Genomic DNA, 19,297 nt, shown 5'->3' with positions numbered 1-19,297 from the left:
CTGCCCAAGGCGTGGCTTGATTTGTTTTCTGCTGCAGTGCACGTTCAGACTGTTGTAAAGTATGCATGGGCTTTTTTAGACAGGTGGAGCAAACTTGTGTTCTTTTGTCTGCTGTAGAGGTATCTTGATTTTCATAGCTCGGTGCACAATACCCAAAACATCCCAAATGTGGTAGGGAAATAATTAAATAGCACCCTGAAAAGTGCAGACTTTTTGATTTTTAAAGTTCTTAGTCAAATATGTTTTGTTGTCTGAGCAGTTGACAAGTTGATATCGATGTTTAATACTCTATTTTTTCTCAGGTTTGTGAAAGATTATACATTTATTTGCTTTGCTCTGTCTTTCCTGCCTGGTTAAAAGATGTTAGTAGCATAAACTGTCCAGTGCACCTTTAATTGTCTAGTGTTAAATGGCATGTTGTCTACGAGAATATAATGGTATAGCTAGAGAGACCAGGAATTTCTTTACTAGTGTCTATATAGAAAAACAATTACTTGTTCTGCTTAGGAAATGAATATATACACAGGATATTGTCAGGTAGAAAAAATGCCATATATGAAATTGCCATTGAAATACTCTGCTATCAGCCATGGGGACTTGCTGTGTATATGTTAATTGTTCTTTGAAATAGCAGCTTGATCAAGGTGTTGTGTAAAATTAGAATTGGGAGCAGTTGTCTTGGTGTTGCTTCCTTACTAAAACTGTTCTACAATAAAGGAAAGTACTTGGGACTGTGACATCTAAAGTATAATCTAGAGCAGTGGTTCCCAATTAGCTAAGTACCGTGGACAACCTGTTTTTCAAAAACCAGGCTATGATCCCCCTACTTTTGAAAATTCTGATATCTCTGTGGTAGTTTTTGTTATGTGAATGGTGCCACAGACCCCCTGGATGGGTTATGTGGACCTCCTTGGGTCCATGGACCATCAGTTGGGAAACACTGATCTAGATTATTATTGTTACTTTAAAGATGTCCCAAGTATTTTAAGCAGTTCACAACTGTTAAGCCATGCATATGTTCTTTAGTATTTCTTCATTTTTCAAAGGCAATAGTATCTGTCCATGTAATAGAAAAGGAATGACTGGGTTAGAATTTAACTTAAATGTGCTAAGAGAAGGGTTTCCCACTGCAACTTTGTTGGTGGGCAGACTACTGGTGTGTAATTTCAGATCATTTATGGTAGATAATAGAGCAGAGTGTCCTTGCACTAAGGTACCAACAGATAGAAGCTTTTATTATTAAAAAAAAGTATTTAACAAAGTTTATTTAATAGTGATATTTCCAAAGAAGTAGTGCTGTGACTGCTTCAATTTTCAAGATAAAGTGTAGTGAGAATTGAAAAGGTAACCAGAGTTGTACCTTACTTTTCTTTATGCTAGTGCTTAAAATGCAGGGAGGAGGCATGTTTTTTTTAATTTATTATTATTATTATTATTATTATTATTTATTATTTATTGCCTGCCCTTCATCAAATGATCCTAGATAGGTTACAAAATATAATTAAAATAACTATAAACAGGTAAAGGGACCCCTGACCATTAGGTCCAGTCACGGACGACTCTGGGGTTGCGGCGCTCATCTTGCTTTACTGGCCGAGGAAGCCGGCATACAGCTTCCGGGTCATGTGGCCAGCATGACTAAGCTGCTTCTGGAGAACCAGACAGTGCATGGAAACGCCATGTACCTTCCCGCTGGAGCGGTACCTATTTATCTACTTGCGCTTTGACGTGCTTTCGAACTGCTAGGTTGGCAAGAGCAGGGACTGAGCAACAGGAACTCACCCTGTCACGGGAATTCAAACCGCTGACTTTCTGATCGGCAAGCCCTAGGCTCTGTGGGTTAGACCACAGAGCCACCTGCATCCCTATAAATAACTATAGTGTACAATTAAAATTATAATATAAAACAATGAAAACAACCAATATCAAAATAACAAATAGCAGTGTGGTGCAAAGCAATGTAGAATGTATTCTCCTGTGTGAAACAAAAAAATATTAAAAAGAGAAGTCTTCTCAGCCTCAGCAAGTCTTTACAAGGTAGAGTTCACTGGAAGTGGAAGTGTACAAAAATAATATGCTAAACCATGGCTCCAGGGTCAGTCAGGCTGATTTTAACCAGAAACTACTTCTGGGGTTACCTGGAGTTCAAAGGTTCAGAAATGGGAACAAGTCAGGAGCTCCAGAATGTAGACCAGAGTCTACTATGTGCAAAACAGGTTGCACTGAACCAAAACAGCACTGAATCAAATCTAATTACATTGGAGTGCAGCCCATGGTAGGATAAATTAATTAGATTATACTCTGCTAGGTGCAAAAGAGATTTTGAAATGCAGCCACACTAGAGCTCTTGATACAACCAGAAATCAGTTTTGTACCTAGCAGAGTCTAATCTAATTAAACCCTACCATCTGCCACACACCATTTTAAGGTTGTTATAAAATGCAGATTTTAATGCTTTCTTTATACCAGCCCTTTCCCCCTGCCATGTTTTACCAACCACCCAGCAGTTGCAGACACTTTCATATTGAGTAAGAAAAGGAAGTACAGCCTCATTAATCTTGGAGTGGGAGTATGGAAGATGCAGTTTGGAGTGACTGGTTTGAGTGGACACTTGATTGAGAAAAAGGAAGGTAGAATTTGAATCAAACTAATGTGAACTGAGATCATTTAGGAAGATAGGGTGGAGAATTACCCTTTCCATCAGCAGGATACATCATGGGGGGTAGGAGTGTTGGCTTCTTTTAATAGCTTTCTCAACCTTACCCTCCTGAATCAGACTGATTACTCCATGGCAGTCTGAATATCCAGCCTGGAAATGATATTTATCTATCTACACACAGGAAGTCAGGATAACACTTCATGGATCTGATAAAGTAGACTATAGTCCATAAAAGCTAACAAATTTGTTAATTTTCTAAGGATTGTCAATTCTTTTAAGTGTGTTCTTTTAAGTCTGTTTGGCCGAACACTGGTACCTGATATACCCAGGTCTATATCCCTGAAATGTTTAAGTCAGATTTAACATGTGGAAGACAGTTTATTCACACCTGACAGTTCAAATCTAGAGTTCACTAGGAATTAAAACAGCTTTTGGGAGCCTTTACAACATACTATTTACATTCCTGTTGCAGAATAACTCAAAAACTGGTTGAACAGGTATTTTAACATTTGCCTGTTAAAGGAAGATTTGGGGGGGGGGGAATTCTCAAATACTTTTAAAGTTCCTAGCTGTCAGGTTTAAATTTGTGATGACATGTAGATGAATCTCTCTGAAAGTTTTTGGAATATTTGTGGTCAAAGAGCTAGTTATAACATTTAGCCAAGGAAAAAGGCACTCTTTTCTCCTCTTACAAATAGGATTGTTCTTGTGACTGAACTACAGAGTTTGGCTTGCATAAGCATACATACATGGACATTATATAAATTTCCAATGAGGAATACAGTCCTTTCTGTTATTTCTTCCTAGCATGCCCATACTGAGGCCACACATGTACTTCAAAGTGGGATCTAGTTCAAATTAAGGAAGTCAAACTTTCTTGAAACATATTTTATATTTAAAGATGGCATGCATCATTTTGAAGAAATCATTGAGCAAAATGCCAAAATTTTGATGTGTTTAAATGACCCCCCCCCCAAACCCTCTGCCCCTGTGTAGTCCTGCTTGGATTCAGAGGGCACAGTGACATCATGATCAACTGATCATTTGAGAATTGTTTATAGTATGCTGGCAGTTAGTCAGAATGGGAACTTTGCTTATAGCACACAGCCCTTGCCTGTGACAGACTTAAAATTCATAGGAATTATAGTTTTTATATATTTCAGTCCTTCTTAATTATAGCATACTTAACATATAAGGTACTTGGTTGTGTTGTCTGACATTTTGGGTGTTGCAGAATTGCCTACGGTCAAATACAATTTATTTAACACTATAAAGTGTTGTGTTATTTCTTTAGGAATGCTTAAAAACTTTGCATGTAGAAAGTCCCAGGCTGAGTCCTTGGCATTTCCAGGTAGAGCTGGGGAAAACTCTGCTATAGACAACACTGAGTTTGAGTTATGAAAAGGCCATGGTAAATAAGTTTTTATGACTGCTTGTGGGCCTGAACAGCTAGAGCATGTCATTGGAAAGCATTTAGAGCTTTAAAGGTCAATATGACTTAAAACTGGGCCAAAAACTGGCAACGAGTATAGCTGGTTATATCTTCCATCCACTTGGCCCTTGCCATTACCCAGACAGAGACATTTTGCAGCATTATAAATTCCTGAACTGTTTTTAAAGGCAGCCCCATGGAAAGCACCTTACAGTAGTCAATTCTGAATGTCACCAGAGCATGGGTAACTGAAGCATGTTCCTTCTGTTGAGATAGGGTCACACTTGGTGTACCAACCTCAGCTGTTAAAAGGCACTCCTGGAATATTTGCTACCTGAACTCTTTCTTTTATTTTTGAGCCCTGCAGAACTCCCAAACTGTGCACATGTCCTTTGGGGGGAATGCAGGCCTGCCTGAGGCTCATTGCAGATTTCCATGCAGGGCATTTGGTTACCTCACACATAGTACCGCCATATTGTCCAGATTAAGCTTCACCCTCATCTAGCCATCTGTGTTCCATGCACAGTGGCCCTGAATGTTCCTGAAAATCTCACACTTGGTGTAATTTCAGTTTTGGCAGAATATTCTGGCACTCCTATGCTAAACCAAGAGCTTACAAAAATGCTGGGTTGTAATTCAGTTCTATCCTTCAGTTGCAGTTTGTTTAGAATAGCTTGGGCCAGCAAATTGTGACCAGACTGGCTAGTATGCCTTTAAAATGAACACAAATATTATCCTATTCTGCATGCTGTTCTGTATGTTTTCTTTGTTCTGTGCTGCTACTTTTGTCAGCCTTAGTTCTGTATGTTCTGTTTGCACTCCTGTTGCAGGGAGAGATAAAAACATTTGAAGCCTCAAATATTTATATCATTTGAAAAAGAAAATGAAAGGATTATTGTGGGTTTAGAAGTGATGCTGTGGATAAATAATGGACTTTATTCTATCAGAGAACTAAAAACTGATTATTAGCTGCCTTAAGACACTGAGACTTAAACTTACTGGTTGTAAGAAATAATACATTCTGTAGACTTGATACCAATATTTTAGATGGAAGTATATTCCTTTGGCAGTGTTGTTTGTGACAGTTTCAATCAATAGCTCAGTAATGTCTTACTCTATTGAACCATATCATGTTAACTATGAAACAGATGCTCTCCAAGAGTGTATGTTCTATCATTAGCAGCTTTAAATCCAACGGTAAAGGTAAAGGTAAAGGGACCCTTGACCATTAGGTCCAGTCGTGACCGACTCTGGGGTTGCGGCGCTCATCTCGCTTTATTGGCCAAGGGAGCCGGCGTACAGCTTCCGGGTCATGTGGCCAGCATGACTAAGCCGCTTCTGGCAAACCAGAGCAGCGCACGGAAATGCCGTTTACCTTTCTGCCGGAGCGGTACCTATTTATCTACTTGCACTTTGACGTGCTTTCGAACTGCTAGGTTGGCAGGAGCAGGGACTGAGCAACGGTAGCTCACCCCGTCACAGGGATTTGAACTGCTGACCTTCTGATCAGCAAGTCCTAGGCTCTGTGGTTTAACCCACAGCGCCACCCACGTCCCTTAAATCCAATGGTAGTAGCTGTTTTTTTACTTATCATAGCTAAAATTAAAAGTTCAGATTAATGAGAAACATTCTTAAGAATGCAGTTATTAATAAGCAACTATATAGTTGCCTTCAGATAAAACCACTTGACACTTATAGTGTCAAAATTGTAATGATAGTTTTTTAAAGAATTGGACTTCAAACAGATTTTGCTAATCATGCTGCACATGGGCATTTATGGTTCTGGAAAACCAAAGAAAATATTCACCTAGGGCTTACGAATACAGGCTGTCGGATGTTCTCTTTGACCTTTGGCTAGAGGATATAGTTGCAAAGGAAATGCTTAACATTCTAGCATCTGGGGTTGAGTCTTCATGTTACTTGGCACAGTTATTTAAGCTGGTTTTTACTTCCTCTATTCCATGGCAGCTAAGCCAGATGTTTTGCAAAAAGTAGATATCGCAAATTGGCCAAAAGCAATATGTTTGTGTCTTTGGTCTACAGCTAAGCATAATTAAATAACTTATTACAGGAGAATAGCTTGAGAGAAATTTGGCTTTGTGCAGTTAAGAAATTAAACTTGAAAGTAACATGATTACTACATTCAATTCCACAAAAACTTCAGCAGCATGTTTAAAGCAATATTATGTCTTAATTAGCAGCAGCACAGAGCCTAATATCGCAGTAGTGAGTAAGCTTTTGAATTTCCCAGAACTCTTAAAAAGGCAGGATGTTAAAACTGTGTTAGTGTTTAACCAGAAGTAGTGTAGTGGTTTCCCATGTCTGCATCCTGGAATTCAGGATGAGTTTAGCACATATTTATATGATCCTTTTTGTTCTTCTGTGGATTTGGATTTTCTCCTTATGGGGCAACATGGCTACCTTTTGCTTTTTGTGTATCTTGAAGAATATTTAGCCATTCAAAATTATGGTCCTAAAATGGAGGAAGTGAATTTTATACCATCTAAAAATGGTACCTCAAACCACTACAGATCACTATCTAATTTGGCATAAGTTTGTGTGTGTAGAAAGAGAGTTTTAATGCATTGCTTAAATGTGTGTATATTTGCAAGAGAGGCATAAACTTATATATGAAGAACTACATTTGTGGCTTTGTGAATTGGTTATACACTTTGGAGGGAAGAAAGTGTTTCCCAGGATATCTTAAACAATTGAATGGTTTTCATCCACGTCAGTTGTAAGAGCCTAAAATTGGACTTTCCAAATGCTGTACAGTGGTACCTCGGGTTACAGACGCTTCAGGTTATGTGATTTTGGGTTGCTCACTGCGCTGAAACCGGAATTACCGGAACGGGTTATTTCCGGGTTTTGGCACTTGCGCATGCGCAGAAACGCCGAATTGTGACCCGCGCTTGCGCAGATGTGGTGCTGCGGGTTGCGAACGTGCCTCCCACACAGATAACGTTCGCAACCTGAGGTTCCACTTTATTTTAGTAACTTAAACAGGATTTATATATAGGATATTTTTAACCTACTTATATACTACAATTCACAGTGCAATACACTAATTATAAAGCTGTCTGAAAAGGCAAGTTGTAACTACTCCCTTGACAGGGACAAGCTCCTAGATTTAACACACTGTGTTGGAGAGCTTATTCTGAATGCATGTTAGTATGGTAGCCACTGTCTAACAGGTGGTGGTACTGCAAAAAGGTTTTCATATTCAGAGCTTAAAAGTCAGGAACATATGGAATAAAAATTGTCTCAGGTACATGGGGTCAGGTTGTAAATGGCATTAAAGGTAAATACCATCACCTTGACTTCAGTTGAAAAGCAAATCTGTGATTAGAGGAGTTCTTAAATAACATGTTTTATTTGCTTACTGTAGTTAACTAAAAAGAACGATAACATACACTCCATATGGTTACTAAAATAGGCAGTAGAAGGAATATATCACTTTTGCAACAATTAGTAAAAATGAAAGTAGATCCAGTTTATCTACTGGTCTTACTCTTAACCTCTGAGACTTGTTTTGCTCTTACTTTCCTGATTGCTGGCAAAGCAAGCCCTGTGTGCAGTACTACACGGCACAAAGACCATTACCAGACTCCCTTGGCATAGCTCTCTTTGTTAAGCTTGCCCTTTTAGTTAGCTTTGTCAGCCTATTAAATTGTTCTCTTTAAATTGTTCTCTTTAAATCAATTGGGGGAAAGTGTGCATTCCTATCATGCTGTTGGTTCTAGAAACAAAACAAGTCATGTGGAAAATAGACTTGTTGAATATATGTTACCATATTTTTGCCAGTTATAATAAGAGAAAGGCGGGGGAAACTGTCTATAGGCACAGGAACTGACTATTAAAGTGAGCATATGGCGGTTGTCATAGTACAGGGTTGTGCTGGGTTCTTCAATTTTTCTACCTTCTCAAATCTTAAATTTTAGCAACAGCATCTCTTCAGAGTAGTGCAACCAGAGCTCTGAAAACACAACTTCTATCACCACTATTTCATTGAGTGTTTCCCATACAGTTAATCAAGATCTATCTTTTGATTACGGTCGGTAATTTCTTAGCTTTTCAGAGCTGCTAAAATAATAAAGCTTTGATCTCCCCTACTATTGATTAAAGGAAAAACAATTGCATAAGGCCAAACAACATATTACTATGTCTATTTTGTCCCTGAAGCTGTGACCATTTCCCAAGCTTAGGAAGATACAGAAATGCAGACTAGGAATGCTTAGAGTTGGTTGGTTGGCATCCACCAGTCTCAGGAGACAATGGAGGAGTGCACCCTTCGAGGAGAAGTCAAACTGTTGGAAGGTTAGTGTCTGCTGTGGCTGTAGAGACCAATATGGGGGAGACATGTTTTGTTGCAGCTGGGGCCAGTGACAGTGTCTTCTTATGCTGCTTCAGATCCACCATGGTGTTTCTTTTTTCTGCATTTCTCCCAGTGATCATTCCAAATATTAATTTATACCACCTCTGATATTGGAGGTGGTACACAGTCATCAGTGAAATATGTAGTCTATCTGGAGCTCATGGAAGTTGAATAATATCAAGGGCCATAGATTCTCCACCTCTGATGTAGATAGTTGACATATTGAGATCTGGACTGTTAATGCATGGAATGAATTCCAGTTATACCCTTGTACACCAACCTGTATGTTAATGACTAGAAATCTGCTGCCTGGCTGCGCAATCCCATGCATGTCTTCTCAGAAGCACGTACTACTGAGTTCAGTGGGACGTATTCCCCAGTAATGTATACTACTGCAGCCTAAAGTTAATTAAAGGCTGCCTGGGCTGAATTCCAAATGTAGATTTCAGCAGTGCTGAGTTTTACTGGTTTTTGTTTGATCTTTTCAGTGGGAGCAGTGAATGCTTGCTTGTTTACTTGCCAAACCTAAGCTTTACACTGTAACATAAAATGTATTTAAAAGTATTATCTATCTTTGGATATATATAATATTGTTCATAAATATACTCAGGTTCTGAATATGGAGCAACAAACTGCTGTGCTCAGAGGTACATAAAATATATATTTTTCAACTGAGGAAAACTGAGAGCAGGAGGGAAACTTGAAACTGAAGCACATAAATATTACGGTAAATAATGGAAAGTATTTGGTTGGCATAGCTGTCATAAGGGCTAGGGAAGTATGGAGTGGCATATCCTCTGGAATGTTAGAAATCTTCCAGGCGCTTTTTGCAACTGGCATGGGTCCAGTTGCGACAGCGTGGAGATCTCTGGTTGCCAGGTTGGCGACTGATATCTCTATCTGGTTGGCTTTACCAGCTTTCTTAAGCAGGTAAGCAGAAGAGCTTATTTATTGCATTTATATCCCACCTTTTTCTCCAAGGAGTAAATAGTTCACCCCCACTACTCAGTTAATCCCTACAACAACGCTGTGATGTAGGTTAAGAGAGTGTGACTGGCCCAAGGTCACCCAGTGAGCTTCATGACTGAGTGGGGATTTGAACTTTGATTTCCCAGGTCCTAGTCGTGTGACACTATAATAACAAATTCCACTGTGGAAAGAATAGTGCCTAGACCATGACCTAGGCTTAAGGCTCCATTTGGCAATTAGCTTCTTTATCTGAGTTTATCACCGGGTTTGTCTCCTGCGCACAATTATAGGCTGAATTGCACCACTCTCCAGGAAGCTGTCTAGCCTAGCATATAGTGGATCCATGCCTTGCTCAGCCCCAGAATGTCCCATTTCAGAGCCTTCCACTGGCTATTGTGGGAACACCACCAGTGGTAGCTTCTTACCTGTCCATACTTTCTGTGAATGTGCATGGATCTTTGGCTAGTCCTCTGCTAGTAAATGCTATGGGCAGAAAAAAGATTAAAATGTATATACTCTAAAATACCTATTTCAAATCCATTTAAATTATTGAAACACTGGCAGGTACTGAAAGCACTATCAGCACATTGAGTTGTTTGGAAAGATGTGAAAACCACAGCAGGAACAAGAGCACTGGTATAGTGTGCTCCTAGTGCTTAATCCAAAATGGAGCTAGGTTGTATCTTATGGTTGTTCTAGGAGATGGCAGTTGATATAATCAGTCTTTCCTGTCTCCGCCTCTCCCTGCAGCACTTGTGAGTAGCATGGACTATATCACACAGAGCTGCAGTGCAAAAGGGGAATTGCACTGCAGAACCCATTTTGCACTTTGTTATACCAGAAACCTAGAGCTGGTGAAATAGTCTGGATGACAGCTAGAGTGCAAGTAGGGAAAGACATGCTGTGAAATTGACTGAACATATATGAGAGGATAACCATGCCTACTGGGGGGGGGGTGAGGGCAGCGGAGCAGGCCGCCTTGTCCATCTCTGTTGCATTCTCAAGTAGCCATCCAGCAGACCTTTCTTGGATTGTCCAGGGTCTGTTAATGTTTTAGATTGTTTGGAAGCTCTAATTTGTGACTTAATTTGTAAGGCACCTTGTTGTGGAAACAAGCAACTATACCTTCAATATTGATGCCACATCTATATTTGCTGCAGTCTCCAGGGAGGAGACCATCTTAGAATATGCTTCCGCTGATGCGGTGTAATGATGTGGACAAGGTGCTTGCCATGATGCAGCCAACAACATGTTCCCTTGCAGCTCTTGGCTTATTAAAACTTCCCAAAGGGAAAGACCAGGTGGATGCAGGATGCAGTCAGTGTGTCATAGTTGGAGGGAGTGGTCCAAGTCACCGTGAAAGAGGTGAGTCAACCACTCATGGAAAAGCCCCCCCTGGACCCATTGGTTTGTGACAATTGCCACAGTGTTGCAAAATATTTCGGAGTGGTCATTAGGAAATTTGTGGTGAGATGTGGTCCATATGCTAATGATATTTAGCTCTATTTCTCTGTAACATCAGAATCATGAGAGGCTGTGTAAGGCCTGGACTGCACTTGATGTGTGCTGGATGAATGCCAGTAAACTGACGACAGTGCTGTTGGTATAGTGCTTCCTGAGTCCAGATTATTGTTCAATTTCCTGTTTTGGATGGGGTCTGAAAGGCAAGTTCATGTCTAGGGTTGCTCCTGGATCTATCTCTGTTACTTAAGGCCTAGGTGATTTCGGTCTAGGATGGTAATATAGCCATTTCTGGACTGATAACATGCAGATTGGATTACATGTAGATAGGATAACATGTAGATAACATGAATATTTTCATTTTTCAACAAGCCTTCTGTTTTTATCTCATCCTATTCCTCCTGACCAGTCCTGTCAATATGTTACCTCAGGACTCATGATAGTCCCAGTTGTTATCTGTATTGGATTTGAAATTGTGTAGATATATATATATATATATATATATATATATATATATATATACACACACACACACACACACACACACACACAAATTGTAAAATCATTTTGAGATTCTTCAAAGGAAGTGATTCGTAAATAAATAAAATAATAATAAATAATAATGCAGGGCGGGGACTTCAGGACTAGGGACTGAAAGCAGCCCTCTAACCCTTTCTATCTCATTCTCAGGATTCTCTCCATGCACAGCCCTTACTGGCCTGCTAGACATCCTCCTCTAGTAATCTGACTTGGCTGGAATGTGTCCTTGAACTGTGATAATACTTGGGTGGAGGAATGGACAGTGTGTATCTGGCCACACCCACCACTAGTATATGGCACAAAGGAATGTGGCTCTCTGGCAAAAATATGTTTCCCATGCCTGGTACAAGGACTTAGGTGTCTAGATGACTTTTCAAAAGTGTAGTTGTCTGAAGCAAAAGTACAAGTCTGGCTATATACACTCTGGCATGAATTTATAGGTTTGCTGTTAATATGGACTGCAGCATTCTTTCTTTGATTTGTACCCATTAGGGAGCATATCAAGAAGTATATTGAATTGATTCTAAGCATCTCCCTTCTTGCACATCTCTTGTTTCCAAAACCAATATTGAATGTGTGAGCAGGTATTAGTGACTGATTTATATTTGGCATCTCAGGTAAAAACAAAAATCTATTAAGACTTCTGAATGCCTTTCCTAAGTGTAAGAATAATGTTAATTTGGGGTGGAGGACAATCCAAAGTCATTTACTATTCACTTTTGCTGAGGAGAGCTATAGAATAATAAATTACTATTTATTATTATTTATTAAATTTGTATATCACCTATCATCTGACGATCACAGGGTGGTTTGCAATAGAAAAATACAAAATGGGAATACAGAATGCATAACCCCCACAAAAACCCCAGTACCCCCCTCCGAATAATTTTTTCCCTATTTTCTTGTACACCAGCATCAACTGCTGCATCAGGAATGGTGTAGGTAAAAAGTGTGATATGTGTGAATCCTTGTGCCAGATTTCTGCATCCAGAAGCTGGGATCTCCATAAACAGCAACTATTCCTAGATCAAGACCAGCACATGTAGTTCTTATCAGATGATTAGACTTTGTGAAAGGTAGCAGCACTATCACCTGTTCAGGGGATAAGGGACCAAATGCAATTGCCTGTCTCTCCATCAACAGTTAATCAGTACTTCCTGTCAGATCAACAGAACAATGTAGAAAGTGTATGCAGAAGTGTGCTCTCTCTGTCTCGCTCTCTCTTTATATGTGTGTATCTTGGTTGGCACCAAAACTTCCGACAACTTACCTCGTTTCCGTTAAGTTTCTTCAATGACTTGTCATTATTTATATTTGATAGTTCCAGGATTTTTGAAGAAATCCTATTCCTACAGCTCTTCCTCTTTTTTTAATAGAGAGCTACAACAAAAAACTAATCAGTTGTAGTCTGAAAGAGTATACACTTGTATATCTGCTTGCTCCAGTTCTCCAGTCATGTTCTTAAACTGTATTCTCTGTAGGCTTTGCACAGATGGCGTTTTAGCTTGCAGTAGATTGCATATAGTACAAAGGAGATAAGTCAAAATTGTTGTTATGACTTATTTATGGTGTCTCCAAAGTGATGCACAGGCACACCACACCAACGTCAGACAATCCCCATGCTCATCAAGGCTTCTGGCCCTTCAAATTATTAATACTTTTATTTGAGATTTTTTTGTTGAATTGAGGGGGTTTCAATTTGGATGGGAAGAGTTGCCTTCTTTTTTGGTTTATGTTCATTTGTTTTGGGGTGTATGTAGATGTTTGGGGTGTATGTAGATGTTTTGCCTGATTTTTAAGGTGAGGTTTGACCATCACCTGTTTTTCTCTTGTTTAGGGGCATTTCATGATGCCCACAATAGCTTCTTGGATTTCCCAATGTGCTTCCAAGACCCCTGATTCTATTCAGTTCTTTCCTGACATTTTATTTACAGCACATTTCTTTTATTACTATTTTTCAGTTGAGCTTTCTAAAATGAAACAACATTGCATATTCTGGTTAGTGTTAGTACGGTATGAAACCCGTTGGTCAGAATTCCATGGACTTGCCATCTATAAAGGTATCTTGCATTAGAAATGTTACTTACAAGATTATTTTTTAAAAACAACAACCCCGTATTTTATAAAGAGAACTGATATAAATGAAGAGAGTGCTGTTGCCCTTAGGTGCTGATTGCAGACTTCTCATATGCATTTGGTTGGCCACTGTGAGAACAGGATGCTGAACTAGATGGCCCACTGGTTTCATCCTGTAGGTCTATTTTTATTTCATGTTAAATCTTGTAAGTAATGTTCATTTCAAGTTTTATAAACTCAAAGCAGATTACTTTATGCTACTAACTGGAAAATGTTTATTACTGAGAAACAGCAGCCTTTAGTTTTATTTTTGATAATATGACTGGTCTCTTCAACAGATAAAGCCTCCAAATGATGCGTGAAATATTAATAAAGATGGGACCCAGAACCTTTATAAAGTTCTAAAATATTAGTTACTCTCTACTGAGCATAGGTGCCTCTTAATAAGAACCAACCCAATAGTTTTGTACTTTGGCATGTCTCTGGTTTTGCTTCAGAGCATGTAACCAAATTCCCGGACTTGGTTGAAGCAATATATTGCAGTTCACCTTCAAGCATTTGAGGGGGTGTATGTTACGATATTTTCTTTGTCTGGATTATACAATTAGACTTTTTTCAGGTGGAGAAATAGGTAGGTAAAAGAATCCTAATCTGAAGTGTCTTCTGTGCAGTAAAATTAGATGTCAAGTTTTAAGTGGAGCAGAAAAACCTACCATATTGTGATTATTTTAAAAATACAGTTTTGGTTGCAACATGTTAAGAGGATATTGTGTGCATGTTAAAATGTACATCTTAAAACAGATTACTAGATAACAGTTGCAGTGTGTTAAACTTTCTCTTTCACTGTAGCTGGCAAGTGATTGTATTTTCAGATAGGAAGTGCTGTGGCTCTTCTTTCTGCTGCTGATTTGTAACCTTTTCAGTTTTATGCAGACCTTGGGTAGTGGTTGGGCTTTCAGTGATTTCACAAATGAGTTCTTTGATTCTTTTAATAAACACTGGGCAAACCTAATTTAGGGTAGAGAAGTGTATGAATAGTTCAAGATGTTATACAGTATATTACTATAGTGAACATGCTTTCCTCTTTTTTCCAAACTGTGAAACATTTTCTTGGTAAGCTCAGCTCTCCCAAGAAACATTTAATTATATTTTTCTATCACCTTTGTAGTACATACTTATCCTCCCGAAGAAGAGCTTTAAATGAGGTGGAAGCGGGCAAGGTGGTACCTTGTGATGTTCTTGATTGACAATTCTTTTGCTTCCTGGTAGGTGGAGCCATTACGCTTAGTATAAGGACTCAGTTGTAGGCTGAAGGAAGAGGAAGACTACTGTTAAAAGAACTGCTGGTAAGTTTGCTTTTCATTTGTACCGATCACACAAAAGATAATGTGAAGGCTTTGCTACATGTCAGATTGAAGACTGCTGAGTAAGGCCTTCCAGGAATCACAGCATAGAGTAGGAAATCTAGAATGGATTGATCTGATGAACATATTGATACACTGAAATATTTTATAGGAAAACACTTGGTATGTTCTTAGGGAAGCACATGGTGAGGCAGCAAGGCTTATGTGAAACTCTTTCATTTTAAACGCAGGTAGAATAATTTGCCTATATACTTTCTTACTATTTACTTTTACCTTGAAGATTATAAATCTTAACAAAATAAATCTATCAAAGCTTGTGTACATACACACAAAATTACATTGTATATTTAAAGTATATTTGCAGGAACAGTGTCTATGGCAGGTGAAAGATCCAAATACAGCTTTCTGTGTTGTATGATGCAGTGACATAGTACAGAAACTCATGAACATGGTGTTCTATACTAAAAATAGACTGTATTGAGATCACAAGAGACTCTACACCCAACATTATTGCATAGCTATTTTATTAAAGTTATTTTAATAATTTGTAAACAGCTCTGTATAGAATATCTTAAGTGGTGAACAAGAGTATATAAAAATGCATAAAATAAAACCAGGCAAACAAAATTACAAAGCATAATAAAAATCCTTCTTTATAGATCTTTCTGACTGTAAACTAAAAAGGATAGTTCAAATAAGGAAGGCACCAGGTGCCTAAAGTGCAGGAAATGCTACCAGACTAAGTAGGAACCTCTCTAATAGTCAATGGGATAGAGTTCCATAATGCTGATGCAAGCACATTGAAGGCCCCACACATTGAATGTGTGGCATCACCAGTAAGGCCTAATCAGCTGAGTACAGAGATCAGATGAGGCTATGGGGCAAGGCACTCTCTAAGAAACTTGGTCCTGAGTTGTTTAGGGATTTATGAACTGCAAGTGCTTTATATTAAGTGTGTGAGTGTGTGATACAGTTTTCTCAGGCACTTGGTGTAGCTCTTTGCATGGTCTGATAATGCCATCTTCTCTTCTGATTTATCAGACATGTTTCTTGCTCAAACTAAGATGTAATATGATGCGAGAGGCAAATCTTATATCTGATGACTTAAATCAGCTATGAACTGTGGATGCAATCTGACTTTATGAGTTTTGTTTGAAACAGACTATGCTTTCTCCCTAATATATCTGTTTAGCTGTTTAGTCTTGGCATTGTAACTCTTGAGAGAGATTTCTTTTAACATAGTGACATTAGTGAATTTTTGTGTGTGTGTTTAAATTTAAATTGTGTGTGTTTAAATTTAAATCTTGGTGTTTAAATTGATTGAATCTTAGTATGCAGTTATCTAAGCTTGTAAGAATAAGTGGAAGTTTTTTATATTAGCTTTTTTGTTTTGCAAATACGTAGCTAGTAGCTTTAACTGGACACTTTAGTAGGCTTGAACTAGAGAGTTGTATTACCAATCATGACTGTAATGCAGTTTACACTCCATTTTCATAAAATTCCATAGTTCAAGTTTTGGGGAACACAATATTAGCAATAGGATTCTTTCCAAGTACAGTATCTAAAAGATGATGTGCTAATGTACTGGAGTAAATACTGGTTGTGTTGTTAAAATCTAGAAAAGCATATCAACATTTGTATAGTAGTGGTCTAAAATCAGGATCCAAAGTTTCCTCAGTACTGTAATCCTGATAGCTCTAATATTTCTGTGCACATTTCACAAAAGCCTGATGTAAAACAAACAAGTAAACTATAAAACAATCTGGTTTCATTCAAATTTATTGTTTATTGAAGTAGTGAGTAACTACTTGAAGGAGTCTGAATGATGACAAATCACTTAGTGAGACAGTAGTGACATCTGTAAAATCAGTGTCCAGTTTTCAAGTTACTAATGTTGGACACATTTTATGAAAATCTGTTAATGCCTAGATACTACCTTTTCTGTAAGCTTTTCTGTCAGCGGCTGTGGCTGTCCATACTTTGTAACCAGATGCCAGAAAATACTATATTCTATGCTTACTACATCCCTCTCTAACATTTCAGAGGATTTTTAATTTAGGACCTTCCAACCAGCTCCTAACCCTCCAGAACGGATCTGTGGGATATGTAGGAACAGATGGGGGCGGGGAGAGAGCTGGAAGCCGTGTTGCACTAGTGGGAGCCATTGTGCTGGGTTCTGCTAATGCTGGGTAGTTGACTTTAGCCCTATGTCTGTACTTAAGAGAAACAACTTCTGATTAGCCTTTTTTCATGGTCAAATTTTCTTAAATTTTGGGAAATAAGTCAGAATTTCTAAGCCCTGTATAGCAGTCCCTTGGGGTATCTCATCCTTGTTCCTTGCACTTCTTATTTTCTTACTTTCTATGATTTCTAATTTTAACAAAAAGTTATAAATACTGTGAATGTCTCGAAGGTTTCAGAGTTTAAAAAAGTCATACTATGCCGTAGTGGGTGTTCTTTGTATCAGAAATGAGGATGAATAGAGGGGACATTGATCTACCAGTTGGACTTCTGGATAAACTGGATATAATTATGCATTATCAGATATTGAAAAGTGATGTAAACAAAAAAATAAATTTCTACCACTAAATAAATAATGTGATCTGATAGGGTTCTTCCTTGGATCATTAATCTTTGTGTTTTGTTGTGTTTTTGTTTTTGGTGGTTTTTTTTTGGAAAAATACATTTTTTTCAGAGAAATGTATGCAGATGGGCCTAGAGTTTTGGCTGTGTTTAGATGTCAGCTTTATTATGGCTGATGTAGTTCTGTGGCAGGAATATTGGTGAGGGTGTTCATAGTAAAATGTACCAACTATACGGATATTGTCTACATCTGTATGGACTACTAGTGGTTACTACAGGGCTTGATTGAGCCCCTGTGTAGTTTAAGGGTGTCAGGCATGCTGAATCAATAGTTTTCATGATAAAAAAAGTGGTTAACCCATTCCTGCCTAAAATTCCTGTATAAATTCCTGTTCATATCTCTTATTTGAGAAAATGGTACAGGGCATCAAGAGCATTGCTACACACCTCTTGTGGCTGTTACAACCTGTCCATTCGTCTGTGTCTCTCCCCTCCCCCCCATTTTAATACAAGCAGTTCTGTCTGGGTTTTGCCTTGGTGTGGGGATAATAAGAGAATATCTGACAAGTTTGTCTTGGCCAGGTTGTCCCTTAGGTTCAGTTCACATGTAACTTTTATAAACCATAGTTTATTAGACTAATAAAGTGTCATGCCTGTGCATAACCAAAGTTCTTGGTTCAGATCTTGATTAGATATGCTGGCTTGTCTGTTTCCCAATTTGGATGTAACAGGAAGCTGGTTTAACAAAATCAAATGTATAGAAGGGCAGAATAGAGGAGAGTACATTGCACAGTTTTCATAGTATTCATTCTATTGAACCATAAGTTACTAGCTCATATCTGAACTGAGCCTGTACTGTAAGTAATATATTTTAATGTCATTTTTGTATGACACGTTATTTTATTTATTGAATTTATATCCCACCCTTCCTCCTAAAGGAATTTCTATGATGTTTCAGTCATGTTCTTAAAATGGTATATTCTATTGAGATTGTTTCTGGAAATTGCTTTAGTTTCTCAAATAGGCAGAGAATTATAGCACATCTTACACCTGTTTAGCTTGTGTGGTTTCATCCTTGTGTGTTTGAAGTCTGGCCGGTTGAAATTGTGCAAATTAAATCCATGCAAGTCTTTCTGACTTGCTTACTGTGAGGCTGTACAAGTTTTCATGAGATCGCCATGGATTTAACCAGTTTTAAGTTAGCCTGATTTCATGTTGTAAAGTCCATTGTACTTCTTTTCAGATACTTACTTCTCTGTCTGATATTGAGAAAATAACTTCTACCAATTTACTGAGATCATTTGAAGTGGAGTATAACATGAAAACCCTTCAGTTTCTGTAAATTACCATTAAAATGAATTATTTGTGTACAGGTAAATAGGGTGGAAAATATGAGACAAAAGTGATGTTAAAGCTGTGGTATGCATATTATGAAACATACACTGTTGTACTTTTTTCTAAACTCCAAATATTGAAAATATTTCAGGCTTGTGATACTATTTATATGTTGTGTATGATAACTTGCACCTGCATTCAGTATCCAGTATAAATTCAACATCTCTTGACTGCTCAAGAAATTCCATATTCAATGTTGCATATTAGAAAAAATTAGAATCATTTGTTAACAAATAATGCAACTATGAGGTCCTCACAAAAATTGAAAGGAAAAAATCTCCCCTCAGTAACGCTTTTTAATAAGCAGAAGGCCTGCCTTCACACTTGTGGAGGAAAATGGGTCTACTCTCTTGCACGTATTCTTAGAGCTCAGTAGCCTCACCACTTTTCCAAGTGTAGAGGGCTTGCCATTGGTAGAAACCCTTTCCTATCCAGCCCTCAGA

General features: G+C 38.2%; 1 protein-coding gene across 2 annotated transcripts in view; it reads left to right on the top strand.

Moving 5' to 3' along the window:
• CRIM1 (cysteine rich transmembrane BMP regulator 1) overlaps positions 1-19,297 on the top strand; it is a 132,428-nt gene that overhangs the window by 18,402 nt on the left and 94,729 nt on the right. The window lies entirely within an intron of this gene.

Source organism: Podarcis tiliguerta (assembly GCF_965153285.1).
Source record: "Podarcis tiliguerta genome assembly, chromosome: 3".
NCBI lineage: Eukaryota > Metazoa > Chordata > Lepidosauria > Squamata > Lacertidae > Podarcis > Podarcis tiliguerta.
The sequence above is the reverse complement of the archived record's forward strand: the minus strand, read 5'-3'. Positions and strand labels throughout refer to the sequence as shown.